Source organism: Ictidomys tridecemlineatus, chromosome 8, assembly GCF_052094955.1.
Source record: "Ictidomys tridecemlineatus isolate mIctTri1 chromosome 8, mIctTri1.hap1, whole genome shotgun sequence".
Taxonomy (NCBI): domain Eukaryota; kingdom Metazoa; phylum Chordata; class Mammalia; order Rodentia; family Sciuridae; genus Ictidomys; species Ictidomys tridecemlineatus.
In genome coordinates this window covers 23,542,296-23,561,838 of record NC_135484.1, presented here as the reverse complement: position 1 = coordinate 23,561,838, position 19,543 = coordinate 23,542,296, and the positions used below count along the sequence as shown (strand labels likewise).

Here is a 19,543-nt window from a genome sequence, read left to right as displayed (position 1 = left end):
CAAATTCTATCATTTGTTCATTTGCTTCTTTCTTATAGTTAACATATTTCTGCTGAAATGAGTTATTCAGTTTCACATGTTGTCTTTTTCTTATTATTGTTCCACTAGGTTTTAACCTATTATTATTTTTCTGGCAGGAGTACTAGGGATTGAAGCCAGGGGCACTCAACTGCTGAGCCACATATCCAGCCCTATTTTGTAGTTTACTTAGACACAAGGTCTCACTGAGTTGCTTAGTGCCTTGGTTTTGCTGAGGCTGCCTTTTAACTCGAGATCCTCCTGCCTCAGCTGCCCTAGCCACTGGGGTTACAGGCATGCACCACCATGCCCAGCCTAACCTATTATTTATTGCTATTTTTAACATTTGTCTTATTGTATGAATATGATACATACAGTTGTCCTATCTTTTATGCTTTATAATTTTTTTACTAAAAGTTTGACATGTGTAGGCCAGGGGATCCTGACAACCTTGTGTGTGACATCCTTGTGTGTATCTTGGTTTTGTGTCTCTGAGGCTTTGTGTTATCTTGTGATGATACCTAGAATCTGTCCCTTGGAGTTCTCTCCAGCTATTTTTTATTATTATTTTGATTTGATACTTTAATACTTATTAATGTGGTTTTAAAAGTGTGGGGGTATTTTTGTTTGTTCTGTTTAAGTCTCAAACTTATGAAGGCACTGACAATCTGAGTCTCTGCAGTGTGGCATCTTCTCAGCTGTTTTGGCATCTCCTTCATATGTACTTATGCTTCTAGCATATTATGCTCATCTCCAATAAGGACAGCATTGTTTATCTTTGTGGTTATGCACTTTCACCTGTGCCCCAGGTCTCAGAATTTAGTGACCCTTGTCTGAAAAATTAGGGAGGATACAATAGGTTGCTCTATGTAGAGTTTTATAAGTGAGTGCTACTCCACTTTCTAGTTAGCAGGATGGCAAAAGTTTTCAGTGGATTCTCCTTCATCATCCCTGTGAACATATATGGAGGGATGGGTCAGGGATATGTCCTAAAGAAAAAGACCCACAGATGTTTGTGAATCCTGATATGTCTATCTCTCCAAATGGTTTTATATTTTCACCCTAATCTATATTGGCCTTTAACAATTCATCAATGATTTTTAGTTGAATCCACTTCCTGGCTCATAGGCCATTCATTTAGGATTTTTCTAAGTTAAGCAAATGCCCAGTGCCTATTTTTAATTTCAGGTGTCTTTCAGGGCTCACTTCCAAATGTCATAGTTTAATTACAGTTGTCCTATGAGTTCAGTTTTCTGATGAATTCAGCTGTTTAATTGCAGTCTAGCTAGAATTTTTCATTGTTTGGTTTTGTATGTGTTTAGGAATAAAGCTTTTTATAGCATTCTTCATTTATAAGCTAAAACAAAAGTTAAATAATTCTTATTGTCGTCATCACCATCATCATCATCATCATCATCATCATCATAATTATTTTGCCCTTTTCATTATTTTTCTGATCTATTTTTCCACATTTTTTCTGGATCAATTTTCTAGGTTTTGTTTGTTTGTTTGTTTTAATTTTATTTATTTATTTATGCATTTATTTATTTATTTATTCTCTATAGCTGTAGTTCGACAGAATGTCTTTATTTTATACAGTGCTAAGGATGGAACCCAGTGCCTCAAACATGTTAGGCAAGTGCTCTGCTACTGAGCTACAGCCCAGCCCCAATTCTGTACATTTTTTTCCACACCTTTTGTTAATTTTTTTTCTGTCTTCTGTCTGTGCTTTATGAACTTACTGGGGGAATTTTCCAACTTCATTTCTCAGAATTTCTATTAGATTTAAATTTTGTTCTAACATTTAATTTATGATATCTGTGTTTTGCTCATTTCCTGATTGCTCTTTAATTATACTGACATAATGGCCTTTGGAAAATGTTATATTTCCTTTAATTTCTTTCTTGCAGTTTCTGCTTCCTTCAAAAGAATTTTAATATGTCTATTTGTTTTAAACAAGGATGTGTGTGTGTGTGTTCACATATATCATACAGTTCCCCTATTCTCACCATTTTTGTTTGTCTGCTCACTTAAATATGCACTAACAAACTGAACTTAATTTTACAAATCAACCTACTCACTGAGGACCAAAAAAAAGGCCATACAAAATATAAAAGCAATTTTACTTAAAGGCATTTTTTAACACAAAATATTGGTCTTGATCTGTGAAATGGTATACTTATTCAGAAAAACAAACCTCATATTTTGGGCTTGTTTTCTTTGAGAGTATCTGACTATCTAGGAAGGACATATTGTAGGGTAGAGACTGAATCTTACTTTGATGGTGTCCTTAGTTATTTTTTTGGGGGGGGGCAAGAATTCAATTACAAAGGAAAATGAATGGATAAAAATGCTTACTATATTCAAGGATAAAATGAAAATTGGAATTTGGGGAGAAAAAAATAAATTCAATTATAGCATAAAGTGAAATAGCAATTATAGACAATGTAACACTAATAATACCAATTAAGAACTAAATGGGTGCACACAACAGCAATTAGATAACTTCAGGGAAAAAAAAATGGAAAATAGGTTGAAAGAAAATACATGGAAAGAAATAGGAATGAGAACATAATGGAATTTTGAAAACAGAAGGCAACATAGGCTTTACTAGATAGGTAGATTTAAACTCCCAAATGTTTATGATTACATCAAAATTAAATGGCCAAATTAAAACAAAAAGTTTTGCAAAATGGCTAGAAATAATGCTCAACTATCTACAGCTTATTGCAGATATACTTAATATAAAAATGTATGGAAAAATAGAAATTATAGAGTATGATAAGTTGGGCCAAAAGAATGATAATATAACTATATCAAACACAGTGAATTAAGAAAATATATTACAAAACAAGGAGAATAGATCATACTTGTGTAAATTTCTAGTTATAAAGAAAAGAAAATTATAAATTTCTAAATTATTATACAACTAAGATCACAATAATATGTACAAAGCAAAATAATGATTGAAGGGAGATGATATAAATTATGATTAAAATATATCCAGAGTATACATGAGAAATTTTAAGTAGAAAAAGTCACTGCATGATACTTTCTGGATCCATGCTCACAAAAATAGGAATCATATTTCTATGCACTAGAAGCAGTTAGAATTCAAAAATTTACAAATGATAATATTTTAATTATCATTAAATACTACACAATTTTGAGTGTAGCTTCAAAATTCTGAGAACTCTGGATTAGGGAACTACGAATCTCCTGATCCATTGTATAAACTCCATTTAGTCACTTTTTAACAGCACAATAGCCTGGCATACAAATCTGCCTGATGATTGGGTACTTCACTCTCCAACCCTTGAAAAATCCTCCAATCTGTTGTGGAGTATGTAAAAAATGAGTAAGTATATAGGGACTGGATTGCTTTTTAGATAGATTTTCAATTATCCAATTGTCAGGACCACTTTTGCTTCCAATTTCAGTGATATCTAATAGTGACATCTCTCAAAATTTTTGTAGATTCTAGACAGTAAGAGAGTTTTAAAGGTTTTTATGTAATCCAGTCCAGGAGAGTTTTATCTACTGTGTAATTTTTCTCTTATCTGCATAAGCATTTTTTCATTTAAAAAAATGTGTTATGTTTCATATTTTTAAAATGAAGGTCATAAAATGAATTAATCTTGTCTTCAGCCAAACATTTATTATTTATTATCATCATATTTTAAAATTATTTTTATTATTTATTATGAGTATTATTTAAATTATTTTAAAAATTAATCTTAAATTAGTATGTATTATTAGCATATTTTAAATTATTATCAAAAACTGAAAAAGAAGTTGATAGGTTTAAATAAAATACAAATGTAATACAACTGTACATGAAAGATAACACTGATAATTGAATTTCTTTTATTCTCAATAGTTTACTATCTAATAAATGCTTTTATCTAGGTTGACAGCTCTCATATTTTTATTTGAATTATTCCCATCTCTGAAGTAAAGTGAATATTTTAATAGATATAATAGAGCTTCAGTTGAGAGTAGTCCACTCCAAGTGAGTACACAGCAAATTTTATTTTTATTCAAGCTATTTCAATATTTGTTGCAATGTAAATATAAAATAAAACCAACATAACAGAATGTTATATTATTTTCCATATTTTTCTAATGCAATTGATTCTTTATGATGCTATGTCATATCATCTTATGGCTCTTTGCTTCTATAACCCCATGGCATAAACTTAAGTAAAAGTACATTTTATAACAATGCAAATGAGAAAGTGAAGACTTAACTGAATAAATAGGATTAATCTCTTGAATTTGTGTTTTTAGCCAATCAGGAAAAACAAAAATAATTTGGATATAGTGATTCATTTTCTTTTCAATGACAGATATCACCAATGTAGCAATTTACCATTAACAAGGGAGAAGAAGAAAACCAGGGAGAATTGCCTTAGAGCTAAAGATGACAAAAAAAGAAAGAAAATACTCAAAGATATGAAAGAAAAATGTCATTGATAATCTAAAATTATACCAATAAAACAACATATAATAAAGTTGCATTTATAAGAAAATTCTTTGTTGTAAAATGATGTCTTGATTCTTTACTAATTCTTATGACTATATCAATATGAAGAGCAAGACAAGATTCTGATTGCCTGAAGATCAGATTTCATTTGATGTTTGTCTTCTAAAGCTTTTCCTAGTCTTCAGGGAATACTGAAACCTGCATAAAAGACATTTTTTAGAGTGACAATATTTCATTAAATTAGGAGGAAAAAAATCCCTGAAATTTCAATTGTGGATAATGGGTTCCTTCAATTAGTAATTTATGATATAAATCCCTTAGTTTTAAAAATGTTAAAGAATATATAAATGAAAGGCAATGAATAATAAAAGCATATAATGTACATTTGATGTTTGGATGAAAGAGTTGATAATTTTCAAAGTTTTGACATGGTTCTTTCAGAAAGCATTTTTTCTTTCTTTTTTTTTGTTCTTACTATCAATACATGACAGTACAATATATTTTGACATATTATACATATGTGAAGTATAACTTCTCATTATTCTGGTTGTACATGATGTAGAAGTACATTGGTAGTATAATCATATAGGCATATAGAAAAGTAATATCCAATTCACTCTATCATCTTTCCTATTTTCATCCCATCTCCCTTCCCTTCATTCCCCTTTGTCTAATCCAAAGTACTTCTATTCTTCCCTGACCAAACATCCCCTTATTGTTACTTAGCATATCAGAAAGAACATTTGGCCTTTGTTTTTTGTGACTGGCTTATTTCACATTGCATGATAGTCTCTAGTTCCATTCATTTACTGGAAAATCCTATAATTTTATTGCTTTTTATGGCTGAAGAGTATTCCATTGTGTTCCACATATTCTTTATTCATCATCTGTTGAAGAGCACTGAGGCTGGTTCCATAGTTTACCTATCGTAAATTGAGCTGCTATTAACATTGATGAGGCCACATCACTGTGGTATGCTGATTTTAAGTCCTTTGGGTTTAAGCAGAGGTAGGATAACTGGGTTAAATCATGGTTCCATTCCAAGTTTTCTAAGGAGTTTCCATACTGCTTTCCACAGTAGTTGCACCACTTTGCAGTTCCTCCAACAATGTATGAGTGTGCCTTTTTATGCACATTTTCACCAAAATTCATTGTTGCTTTTATTCTTGATAATTGCCATTCTTACTGCAGTGAGATGGAATTTCAGTGTAGTTTTCACTTGCATTTCCTTAATTACTAGAGATTCTGACCTTTTTTTTTTTCTTGTATACTTTTTTTGACCATTCCTGTTTCTTCTTCTGTAAATTACCTATTTAGTCTCTTTGTGCATTTATTGATTGAGTCATTTGAAAACTACAGGACACTAAAGAAAGAAACTGAAGAAGACTTTAGAAAATGAAAAGATGTTCTTGGATAGGCAGAAAAAAATGTTAAAATGGCCATACAATCAAAAGTACTCTACAGATTTAAAAGAGTTTTCATTAAAATTTCAATGACATTCTTCATAGAAATAGAAAAAGTGGTCATAAATTTTATTTGGAAAAATTAGAGGCCCAGAATAGCCAAATCAATCTTTATCAAGAAGTATGAAGTGGGAGGTATCACGATATTAGACCTTAAATTATACTACAGAGCTATAGTAACAAAAACAGCATGGTATTGGGCTGGAGTTGTACCTCAGTGGTAGAGTACATGTGAGGCACTGGGCTCAATCCTCAGCACCACATACAAATAAATAAATAAAACAAAGGTATCATATTCATCTCAAAAAAAAAAAAAAACCACAGCATGATATTGTCACAAAATAGAATTGAAGAGCAGTAGAACATAATAGAAGTCATAGAGGCATACCCACATAAATAGAATTGTCTCATAATAACCAAAGGCCCATAAACAAACTTTGGAGAAATGATAGCCTTGTCAACAAATGATAGAAATCCATATGCAGTAGATAAAACCCCTATATCTTGCCCTACACAAAACAAAGTGGTTCAAAGACCCTGACATTAGACCAGAGACTCTGCGCCTACTAGAAGAAAAAGTAGGCCTAACTCTCCATCATATTGGCTCAAGAAAAGATTTTCTCAATAAGACTGTATAGTGCTTTTAGTACTATTGCCATTTTGACAATATTAAATCTGCCTGTCCTAGAATATGGGGGTCTTTCCAACTTCGAAGGTCTTCTTCAATTCTTTCTTTAGTGTTCTGTAGTTTTAATTGTAGAGGTCTTTCATCTCTTTTGTTTTATTGATTCCCAAATACATATTTTTGAGGCTATTATGAATGGTGTAGTTTTCCTGATTTCTTTTAGTATACTCATCACTGACATATATGAGCACAATTGACGTATGGTTTTATTTTATATCCTGCTACTTTGATAAATTTATTTATGAGTTCTAGAAGTTTTCTGGTAGAGTTAACCTAATAATGCATCTCAAAGCCCTACAAAAATAAGAAATCAACACCAAAATCAGTAGAATACAAGAAATAATTAAAATCAGATATGAAATCAATGGAATTGAAACAAACGAAACATTCCAAGAAATTGAAAAAAAAATAAAAAGTTGGCTCTTTGAAAAAATAAATAAAATGTATAAACCTTAGCCACACTAACACAAAGAAAGAGAAAACTCCAATGATTAAAATTCATGATGAAAAAGAAAAATATCACAATAGACACTACAGAAATACAGATGATAATCAGAAATGATTTTAAAAATTTTTACTCCAATGAAATAAAAATCTTAAAGACATGGAAAAATTTCTAGAGACATATGACCTACTCAAATTAAATCAGAAGGACAAACAAAATTTAAACAGATCAACTTCAAGCAATGACAGAGAAGACAACATCAAAACCCAACCATCAAAGAAAGCCCAGGACCAGACAGATTCTCAACAGAGTTGTATTAGGCCTTCAAAGAATTAATAACATCAGTATTCCTCAAATTATTCCATGAAATAGAAAAGGAGGGAACCCTTCCAAACTTATTGTATGAGGCCAATATCACCCTGATACCAAAGTCAGAAAACAACATATCAAGGAGAGAAAACTTCAGATCAATATCCCTGATGAACATACATGCAAAAATTCTCAATAAAATTCTGGCAAATTGCTTACCAGTGTACCATGATCAAGTTGGGTTCATCCCAGGACACAAGTTTGGTTCAAGATATGAAAATCAATAAATGTAATTCATCACATCATCAAACTTACAGGTAAGAATCACATGATCATCTCAATAGATGAAGAAAAAGCACTTGGCAAAATATAGCGCCCCTTCTTGTTCAAATTACTAGAAAAACTAGGGAGAATAGAAACATACCTCAATATTTTAAAAGCGATCTATGATAAACATAAGGCCAATGTCATTCTAAAAGGAGAAGAATTGAAAGTATTCTCTCTAAAAACTGGAATAAGACAAGGATTCCCTCTATCACCACTTTTATTCAACATCATACTTGAAACTCTTGCCAGAGCAATTACACAAAAGAAAGAAATTAAAGATACCAACAGGAAAAGAAGCTGAACTATCGCTATTTGCCAATGACATGACTCTATAATTAGAAGACCCCAAAAAACATTGATTTCTTTAGGCCCTTGAATTTATATTCTCATTTTTTATGTTAGTCAATTTTTGATCATTGTGACCAAAATACCTGACAAAAACAACTTAGAAGAGGAAAAATTAAGTTGGGGTCATTGTTTCGGAAGTCTCAATCCAGAGCCAGCAGATTCCATCACTCTGGGCCTAAATTATATGCAGAACATCATGGTAGAAGGGCAAGGAGTTGCTCAGCTCATGGCAGTTGGGAAGGAGAGAGAGAGAAATAAAGAGAGACAGACAGAGAGAGAGAGAGAGAGAGAGAGAGAGAGAGAGAGAGAGAGAGAGAGAGAGATCAATAAAGACAAAATATAAACCCAAAGACATGCCTCTGGTAACCTACTTCCTCCAACCATCCAGTACTTTCCTATATGTGCCAGCCAACACGAGAGTCCTTTCAAATTATTAATCCATCAAATGGATTAATCCACTTATTACAGCTTTCATAATCAAATCATTTCACTTATGAACAATCCTCCATTGTCTCACACATGAACTTTTTGTGGAGACACCTCATATCCAAACCATCATGACATCTTTTTTATAGACTCACACACAATATCTGTTAATCATTTGTATCATGAGAATTTGTAGAGCAAATAACTTTATTACTCTTAAAAACAGTCTGTGTATATCTAGTCATACATAATGTCCATTAAAGTGTTAAATTTCTGAGCAATCAGAAGTTATGTCTCCAATATTGCTCATGTTATTTGAGAAAACACGGGCAGAAATATGAGACAATTATCTAAATTCTCCTCATTTATTTTAAAGATGTGAAATTAATCATCCCTTTTACTTGGAAATTATTTTATTTTATAAATCTATTTTTGGAAGGCATTAATATTTAAAGTGATATTAAATGTTGGGTTTAGATGGAGCTATAAGGAGTAACCAGGGTCACTATGTCCTACATTGAGCACTTGACATTCATTTCTTGATTGAAGTGCTAATAAAATACTTCCTGCTATTTGCAACTTTTCTAAAATTATTGACAAAAATGAATAACACCTCCTCTTTAGAGCTATATAGAACAGTTTTCTAAGCATTCATTGTATTTTTATGAATCATTTCTATAATTTTAAGTCTTTAAAATATATGAAATAATTGAGTACAAAAAATATTTATTAACATATTCATATACTTTGAGTCTGGTGAAGTGACTTACAATTCTTATGAGAGCAATATAAACTGACACTAAATATGTAAAAGGCCAAATATATAAAAATATATAAAAGGCCAATTTCTGGTAAAGCACAGATTTTTCACACAATTTCCTCAGCAAAATGTGTCCTTCACACAAACAAGGCTTTGCATACTAACTTTAACATAGTAAATTTTGAATGAACATTGATTAATTTATGGAATGTAGGCTTTTGGCACTTAATGACTTAAACATTAGATTTTGATCAAATCTCTACAATATACAATAAAGCAATTTAGAGGAAGTAGTTTGAATAATTTCCATAAAAGTTGCCAAAAGTTCTCCCAATATACATAAAAATTTTGCTCTAAAATCCTTAATAATCATAATCATATCAAATATTTATGCTTATAAAAGAGGTGATCTTTTGTGATTTATTTCATTCATGATTACTGTAACTTCTTCACCAATAAATATCTGAAGAAGACCTTTTTCACATGCAGAATGACTTTATAAATATTACATTTTTACTCTATAAGCATCTATAGGAAATACATCAAATAAAGTTTATCGATCACACAAGAAAATGATGGAAATAGATTCAATTGTAGTGTTAGAATTTCAATTGTGGCCTTTTAACAAGTTGAAGAAAGAATCTTAATATATACTTATGTAAGGAAACTATTATTTTATTAAATTTTCTATAAATGAGACACATTTGTATTTGGACCCTATCCACAGGCTATGAAATCTTCAGGTTAAATTCTAACTCTCCCAGAATCTCTTGGGGAAAAAAAAAAAATTGTTCCATGTTTGGAAACTGTCCCTCATGCCTCAGAGTGACTTCACTCTTGAGGCCTAATTTAACACAAATGGTAGAGGCATAATCAACATTTTTTTGGAGTCTATGTTACAACTTGCTTTTCCTTGAGTTGTGATTATTTTAATACCAGGGGAATTGTTCATTTGGTCTTGAAATTTGATATTTGTTTATTCAGTGACAAGGTCAAATGCTGCCTTTTTAATTTGCAGATTTTTTTCTGATTTCTTACATGAAGAACATCTTGCTCTTGCTTTCGTTGTCACTATGATATCCTAAAGATTAAGCGAAATGTTTTTGACCAACAATTGATAAAGCACAAGGAATGTTTTGAGTGAACGGACTGCTGCTACCATCTGTACTGTCTCAAACAGTTCTTCGGTCTGTTCATTATTTACAGAAAGAAAGATAAAAACCAGAATGTTTAAAATGAAAAAAATGATTGAGATGTTGAAAAGGACATAGGTCAATTTTTATATTCATTCATCACTATGGAGAATAAAAGTTTAGATTTATGTAGCCATTATAAATTTCTCCTTGGTATATCAAAATCTGTAAAATGTACATGCTACCTAGCATTTCCATATACAAGCTTCCTACATGTGAGCATGTGTAAGCTTTAGAAAATTTGTACATTAAAAAGTTCATAACAGTCTTTAATATTAGCAAAATGGAATGTTAACAAAGCTTGTAATGATAGTCATTCAATGAAACATGATAAACTATTAGAAATTAACAAACTGTACTTATAAACAAGATCCTAAATGAATCTCACACACTGACACACAAAAATTCTAAATAAAATGAATGAAATCCAAAGAGTACATGATACATGATCACAATTATATAAAACTGAAAACCAGATGCAATATGTATGTTATCTATACTTAGAAGTTGATAAGTTGGTAAATAATAATTGGAAAGGAACATGTTGGTGCATGAAGGGTGATTTGGTTTCTTGACTGAATGCTGATTTCTAGTCATGCTCAGTTATGTTAACTTATCAAACTACACCTTCAATTTCTGTGTACCTTAGTTTGTGTGTTGTACATTAGTAAAAATTTTGCATAGAAGAGTCATTGAAATGAGTCTCACTGCAATGAATCATATACATAATACTAAAATTATATACAATTATTAGTAATTAAGTAAAGTATATATAACACAATTATTTGTAAATAGCTAAAGTATATGTGTGGTTCTGAGTACAAAAATACTCCACAGCCTAACAAAGCTTTATTCAATAATTTTGTTTCTAGAGAAGAAAATACTTTGTAATTTAAGTCAGTCATGAATATCATATCATCTTCTATTAGTAAATAATACAAGGTAACCATTGTAATTAATTGATGTGCACATCTAATTGTATTGTTATAATAAATATTATATTTGGGCCATAAATTATTGCCTTCACAATTATTGTTTATGGTTTAGGGGTGTGAACACATAAGGCCCTGGGTTTGATCCCCAACACTGCAATATTTGTAATTATTGCTTGAATAAAAGGAGTTATTAGAGATAAAAACCTTTTTTTAAACTGAATGACATACTTCTCTATAATGAATACCTACTAAGTATCATATTTATGACTTACCAAAATTGATCCTTTTTATACATATTTTTGGAATTCACATGAGTAAAACAAAAATGAGTGTAGGGTTACTTTCCACTATGAACAAGAGTAACTGATTTATTTATTGCATGAGAAAATCAACTGCTTTCCTTCAAAGACATACACGGAGACCAAGAAGTGCTCATACTTGTACACTCAGATTACACATCCATCACTAAAGAGGTATAAACAGATACAAAACTGAAAATATCTAGGCATAAAGCAAAATAATCAACATGGAATATGTGATGGTGAATACGAAAATTACATCATCCTAACAAAATACAAGAGGAAAAATTCTCTTGTGGTAGAGACTAGAGATTTTGATCAGTGCTTTTCATGTCATAGATAGTCATCGATTCCTTAGTTCAACATATATCAAATGCAAGCTGGCAAATTTAAAATAGAGTTATAATTCATTCGCAGTCTCACAGTCTCATGGACATGGAAATAAATAACGAAATGCAGTGGGATAATAGCATAGGGCATGTGGGAAGATCCACAGGAACACAGATGAGAGAGTAATGGTGGGTGCAGACCAAAGCCCAGCTGGGGGTCCTGAGTCCTTCTCTGACTTGGTCAGTGTAATTGGACTCATGTTAGGCATTTAAAGGAAAACAAGCTACATACTTAGGGAAAAACTTTTCTTTTAGACAACCTTCGTATTTTAGCTACCTTTCATGGAATAACCAGTAGATATAATAATGACTAAATCCTTAAAGATCATAAAATATTTAGTAAGAATGACATTCCACCAAGTCTGCTAGGCCTAACGGTACTCAAATTACAAAAGACTGTTCTTGTCTATGCTACAACCTTACTGCTTCAAATATCAGATTAACAGACTTGGTGAAGTTATGGCTTGTGCTTCAAAATGATTCAATCATTTCACATTTCAAAAAATATTTGCTTTTTGAAATTCATTTGGAAGTTATAGTCTAAAACAAACAAGAGTGGAGTTTACAAATTTTAGGCAAATAAATGAGGATTTCTAATAAAAATTTCAATTAAGATTCATCCCTTGTATGTGTGTGTTTGCACGTGTATGTGAGTGTGTAATTTTTCAGGCACACCCCATCCTTTCAACAAATTTTGATTAACTGACAGAATGTTTTTCAGTCATTTGTTTCCAAATTCCAAGCCAGGATAAAGTATCCTGGTTTCTGAGATATACATCAGGGATCAGTCCTCTGTCTTTATAAATTACAATTCATTGATTGTCTTTTCTGTTTCTCATTCCATCGAAAGTACCGTATCTAGTTGTGCCCTATCTGACCAGTGTCTGTCAACAAAGGGAACTGTTAGTACAACTGGAATGAGAAACTACAGAACACTCATGTGCCCTTGAAACAAGATTTCAAGAGTCTCTATTTCATGAGTTTTTATTCCTGGCCTTCTTACTCGCTGATCTCTACAACTCTGTATTTTTTCCTCAGAATATTGAGAGACACAGAGAACACCATTTCAAGAAAGGAGAATTTAGGCATGGTCCATGTTTGCACATAGCTTTGATGTGATTGTCTACGATTCCGGAGGCAAACACAAGAACACTGAATTGCACACAAAGTCTGTATCTCATCATCTGTGGCTACAGATGGAAAACAGCCTGCACAAACAGGAGGTGTCGTTAACCAGGTGGATTTCCAGTTTCAATATGTTTGAATAAATTTGGGGGTAACACAGAGACATTAGCAACTGGGCAATGCTGAGAAAGCTGAAGAGGTGTCAGAAGGGACTCTCCATCCCAGTGCTAAGCATTTTTCAAAAAAATCCACAAGTTATTTGAAAATTTTCCTTATATTTGAGCCACCTGTTTGTGCATCTAGCCTATTTTCTCATTTACCACCATAGCAGCATAGCCTTATTTTATCCTGCTGCCAACTTCCCCTCCTCTCTCTGAGTTTGGCATTACCTGTGACATGACCTGTAATTTAGAGAAACAAAATCCAAATTAGCTGGATGCTCTTAACCTTTAGAGAATTTAGAATCGGGCAACATTACTATTTATAGTATGTGTATTCTTATAACTAATTTCCCCATGCTTTCTTAAAAAAAAAATCTGATCCTTGCATATTAAAGGCCACGATCAGCAACTGAGGATAGATTTTCCTGTGATTGTCCTCTCCTGTCCCACTGTTTCTTACATAAGTGACCATAGTGGCTTTCCATGCTTTTTGATAATGAAGCTGCACCACTGTGGCCCAGGATGGACTGTGGCCCAGGATGGACTGTGGCTGCTCAGCACTCCTAGCTGCATTCCCATTTTTGAGGTTTTCCTGTTCTTCTCAGAGCCCCCAACATTCACGAGAATGAGCAGTTTCAACTTTCACCTTCAGGACCACTTCCCTTCTAAGTGACTCATTTGGCAGGAAAGGGAAACCTGTGTTGGGGTGTGGAGTTTTCCCCTCAGATTAACACATTTCTGGCTGCTGGCAAAATTAGGGAGAAAAAAAAAAAAAACAGCTTCAAGGATAAAATGGCTTTATTTTATTTCATGCCACCAGGAGGGAAAATTTTTAACATCGACACCCAGCCAGCACTCCCCTTTAGGCTTCAGAAGGCACTCCCCCCGCAACACACTCCCTTATATAATACACATAGCACTTTACCTCTGGAAATTATTTCTGACGATGACCCGGATATCAAAATTAGGAAACAGCCAGAAAGCATTTCCTCTCTTTTATGTCTTGTGTCAGTTGCCCTCTCTGAGTCTTTTCATTTATCCTGGCAGAGGTTTGTCTCTTTGCCTTTAAAAGTTAAATCCACCTTCATCACACAATGTAGAAAGAAGTGAAATTAAACTGCAGTGTGTTCCAGAGGAGAAAATCTACTTTATTCATCTCTCAGCCCTACTTTAACTTACACTGACCTAATTACAGCCAACACCAGGAGAGGCCGAGTAGCCGAAGGAGCGCTTCTGCCACCTAGTGGGCAGTGTCCTGAACTGTGCATTGAGCCCTCTACGTTTTTGCTTTATTTCTGAAATGTCTGGCACACCATTGCAAATGACCTTCCCTAGTCTCTGCATAAATACTAAGGATATGCATCACACACTGTTCTCCTCCTTCGGATATTTCAAATATAATGTTCTCCTAAAGAACTCTATTTACAGAAGGTTGAACTGATGGTTCTTAGGATGAACTATAGCTTGAAAACTAATTCATTAGGAATGTACGATGGCTTATGAAAGTTAAATTGAAAATGATACTACATATATTAATACCATTTAAAGAAGTATTTTAAATACCATGCATTGAATTTAATATTTAAGGATGTCAGCACTCTCCCCAATAAATCAATTACCCTTCCTAGTAGCAACCGCATGATTTAGCTAGCTGAATGATTTCTTCAGGGCAGCTTCAGGTCTGTTTATTTGTCTGCTTTGGGGAGTGGTAGTGGACATTTAAGAATGCTTCGTTCTCTTTTTCTGGCTTCATTAACGAGTTATTGATCAGTAACTTGAAAGAAAAACTTGGATGAAAAATGTAGTCAGTCCTGAATCACCAATGCTAATTAAAACCAGGCAAAGAAAGGAAAATGAAAGGCACTTACAATGCCCAAATATCAGGACAGCCGATCTCTTCTTTCACCAAAGCATGAAGGCAGCAGCCATGAGCTGCTCAGCCTGGCATTCCTGCCTGTGTCCTCGAGCAAAAAGAAACCATCCCGTGAAGCATCCCTGTAGATAAAAAGCAAAGAAATCTGCTGTGTATAATGGGCAATCAATTCTGGAATCATGAAGGTAAGTAATGTGTAAAGTCATATTGGCACCCATTGTAAAAAAGCATTCAAAGTGATGTGATAATTTTCAGGACTCTCGTATATTAGGACACTCTTCAATGTCATGGCTTCAAATTGCTTATCATATTAAAGCTAAAAATAAAATTAATGAAGAATTTTTGTCATTATGCCTAAGGACTCCTTAAGTATCTACTGTTTTCAAGATTTTGTTTAGAGTTCTGATTAGACAAGGAAATGTCCATATGATTTCTGGCTGTAAAAACCTTTTTCATTTTTTAAACATTTAGAATGTATTCAAAATGATATGGCTATTTATTCATCAAATATTAATTGGAGAGTGCAACGTGAATTCTGTAGTAGACACAAGGGAAAACCAATGTGGCTGGGCTCTGACGCTGGTCAATTGATTTTTCCTCAAGTCTCTGCACCTTGTAGACTAAAATAAGAAATTATGTGTAAGTATTGCACAGTCTTTAAAAACCAACCCATTCTTCAATTCCACTGCCCTATCTTATTTCACACTCTTATGGTTACTCCAGATAATTTCAATGACTTCCTTAGCAGGTCAATGTATTCTCAGTTTGTGTCTGCTACAATTCAGATTCATTCTTTCCACTTTTGTCAAAATCATGTTGACCAATTGATCAATAAATAAAACAAGCAAACTCAGAACCTTCCAAAATTTGGCAAACAGGACTGATGTACATCACAGTTTTCTTCCTACAGCCATTTTGATACCAATTCTTACACATAAGTTGCTTCCTCAGAGAAGCATCTCATAAGTCTTATCTCAAAAGTGAATTATTTTCTTATAATTTTCATAGAATGCTATTGTACCATACTTGAACAAGATAGAAAGCCCTAAGTGAAATCTCTCTTTATGTGTGTTTTATATTCAAAAGAGCAGAGACCATCTTTTGCTAAACATTACCACCTGTAGTGCAAAATTCAAGTAAAATGCTATGAAATCCAGGTAGATAAAATACTAGTGCTAGTTCCAAAGTCATTTCTACCACACTCTATTCTAATCTTTCAGCTGGGAACATCAGCATCGCTGAAAGGCTGAAAAAGAGAGAGAGATTATTGGAAGCAGAGGTCAGCAAGGACCAGGGAAATGAGGGCAGGATTTTTCCAGATATCATGGTCAGAAGAGGGTGTTTCCTGCAGAAAAGAGAAAGAGGAAGTTAAGGAAGAGAGAGGGAAGCAGAGTTAAAAGTGGGAATGGAGATTAACAGTGAGAATGGAGTAGTAACAGAGAGGAAAGGTATCAAAAAGAAAGAAAACAATGTATACTTTTATCAAAACAGCATACTCACTGGGCATTGTACTGATCACACCACACATTTGTAGGGTTACCCCTCAAAAATTCAAGTAACTATTATGCCCATGTTTCATATCAACACTCTGAGGTTTAGCAGGGCTCATAGCACACAAATAGCTGACCTACCATTAAATCCCTTGCCACCCAAAATACTTCTTATCATTAGCAGTCCTGGTTCTAATGGTCAAAAAACTGACGGTGTAGTAGGGTGACATCAAGGGAAAAATGTTCCTCTATGACATTTGCTCCTTTCTATCTGAGACTCTTAAATCAGTTATTGGAAGAAGATGATGGTAAGTAGTATGGTTTCCAGCAAAAGAGGCAAAACCAGAAATATTTCATGTGAGATGAGAAAGTCCTCATCTTTCCTTTCAATTTAGATGCATTCTACACCATCAAGCAATGGATCCAGTAGAATGGATAAATATTCATAATCAACATTTATCATAATTTGCTTTCAAATGTTACTAATTTCTTTTATTCAAAAGTATTTCCCAAGTGCCTACCATGGGCCAATTCCTGTTTTAGTACTGGTTAACAAGGGGAAATCATAAAGTTTGTGTACGATCACTTTTTAGGGGAGGGAAAGTCAAGAAATAGAAAAACAAAGTAAAATATAAAGGTGTTCTTTGATGACTTCTGTAAAAATATAAAGCAAGGAAGAAGAAGGCTATATTATGCTATTTTTTTACTTTAATTTCTATTTTTTTAAATTTTATTGATTGCCACATAATATTTGTACCTATTTATAAGGTACAATGTGATCCTTTGATTTATTTACATATGGGACATAATAACTTAATATACATCCATCACCTTCAGCTTTTATCTTTTCTTTATAATTAGTACAAAGTCCTCTCCTCTATTTTTGAGATACATATTATTGTTAGTTGTGTTCTTCCTATGTCATCATGGATCACCAAAACTTATTGCTCCTATCTCACTCATGTGTTGAATGTAAAAGAAGTTAATCTCATAGAAATTGAGAGAAGTCTAACGGTTGGGAGGGGCTGAGGAGTATAGGGGACAGAGAGAAGAGAGAGGTTAGTCAGAGGGATGTGTTATTTTAAGTGCAATTAACACTATGACAATGGAGAGACAAGTGAACCTCTTGGACATCCATCAAAGAGAGGTGTAGGCAGAAGGGACTTTAAGTGCAAAGCACATGGCAGGCAGGTGCAACTGATTTCTTCAAATCCAAGTGCTAAAGTGCTGGAGCATGAAGAGCAAGGAACAGACTCAAGGGAGGAGGTGGAGTTTAAATGGTTTAAAAGGCAAAGAGAGTCCCAGCCATACAAAGTGTTCAGATCAGGAAAGACTTCCAGTAAGTGCAGAAAACATGTGACGTAGCACCTACAATAACTTTAGGACTCCACAAAACTGTTTTAATTTATTTTAAATCAAAAGACAAAAAAATAAAACTTTAAAAGAAAGTAAATGTTTTCATACATACAATTAACATATTTATCTCTATGCCAAATCTTTATGTAGAATAAAGATTTTAATATTTCCTTTATGGAGAAAGGAACTCACGGTGGTGAGATTGTGGTGGATGTTCATGGGTCACAGGATGCCAATGGAGTTGTGATCCAGGCAAGGGGCACATTGTGAGAAGGGAGGCACCTTGGCTTGAGGATTGGAAAGGAAGGGAGGGTGACTCAAAGGAAACTGAACAAGAGAGGTTCTTGGTGCCAATGTAGGGAGCTGCCATTCAGTGACCCTAAGGTTGGCCCTTGCCTGGTGTGTTCCAAAGAGGTTGGGAAGCCAGAGAGACGGGAACACAGTGCAAAAGAGAGAAGGTAGTAAATATTGAGAGAAGAGCATTAACATTCTCTGTATCATATAAAGTTTTGTCAGCTTCTAGAAAAGTATTAAATTGTGTACTTCAGGATAGAGTGACCTCCAGAGTGCAGTTAGCCTGATAAATCAAGACCACTGAGGTTGCTACACGAAAATTTTAAGTTTTATGGACAAAAATTTGGAAAGTAGTGGGGTAAATGCAAGTAAAATATAATGATAACTTGGATCGAGATGGTAGTATGAAAAGTAGTTGGATTATAGCCATATTTGATGGTCCATCAGTATTTCTCAAGAAATGTATTTGCTTTCTAGGAAAAAGATGAAAATAAAAGGTATTTAAAGATCAAGCTTTTTGATCTTTAAAACTAGAAGAAAGGAGTTGTTATTAATGGAAAGGGGGGAGTAAATTTGCGGGATGTCTGTTTGAAATGCAAATAGAGATAATGAGTAAGCAGTGAGTGCATCTGAGTCTGTAACATCAGTGGAGAGATCTGGAGACATATTTGGAGTTTTCTGAATAAAAAAATGACAATTCAAGTGAAAACACTATGAGATTATTTAAAAAATTATGCAGATATCAAAGACCAAAGTCTTAAGGACACTCTTAACTCTGGGGTCCATCATTAAGAAATCAAAAGAAGAGGGGAAAACCTGAAAGAGAGACTAAAGGATGTGGCCATGGAAATAGGCAAAAACCAAGAGAGTGATATTCTAGATGCCCAGGGAACGTATGGCAGGAAGGAGGAGCAGTCAGCATGGCAGTGTTGCTCATAAATTATGTGAATGTTGACAGTTAACCACTGGGTTTATGATTACAGTGGGTTCAAGAGAGAGCAGGAAGAGAAGAGGTAAAGAAAGTAAACATATGTAAGCAAACATAACAGTATTAAGCAGTCTATGCATTTATGTTCAAATAATTCCAAACATTTAACACATCAGTCAGGAATACCATGATTTTCAAGATAAAACAAATTCTTAACTTTTTAGGAATTACAT

General features: G+C 33.4%; 1 long non-coding RNA gene across 1 annotated transcript in view; it reads right to left on the bottom strand.

The window, feature by feature from the left end:
- LOC120889331 (uncharacterized) overlaps window positions 1–14,528 on the bottom strand; it is a 50,842-nt gene extending 36,314 nt beyond the window's left edge. Inside the window, exon 1 of the long non-coding RNA XR_005733245.2 lies at window positions 14,295–14,528. This is a non-coding gene — a long non-coding RNA (uncharacterized LOC120889331). The remainder of the gene's footprint in view (window positions 1–14,294) is intronic.
- Between the last annotated feature and the right edge of the window lie 5,015 nt (window positions 14,529–19,543).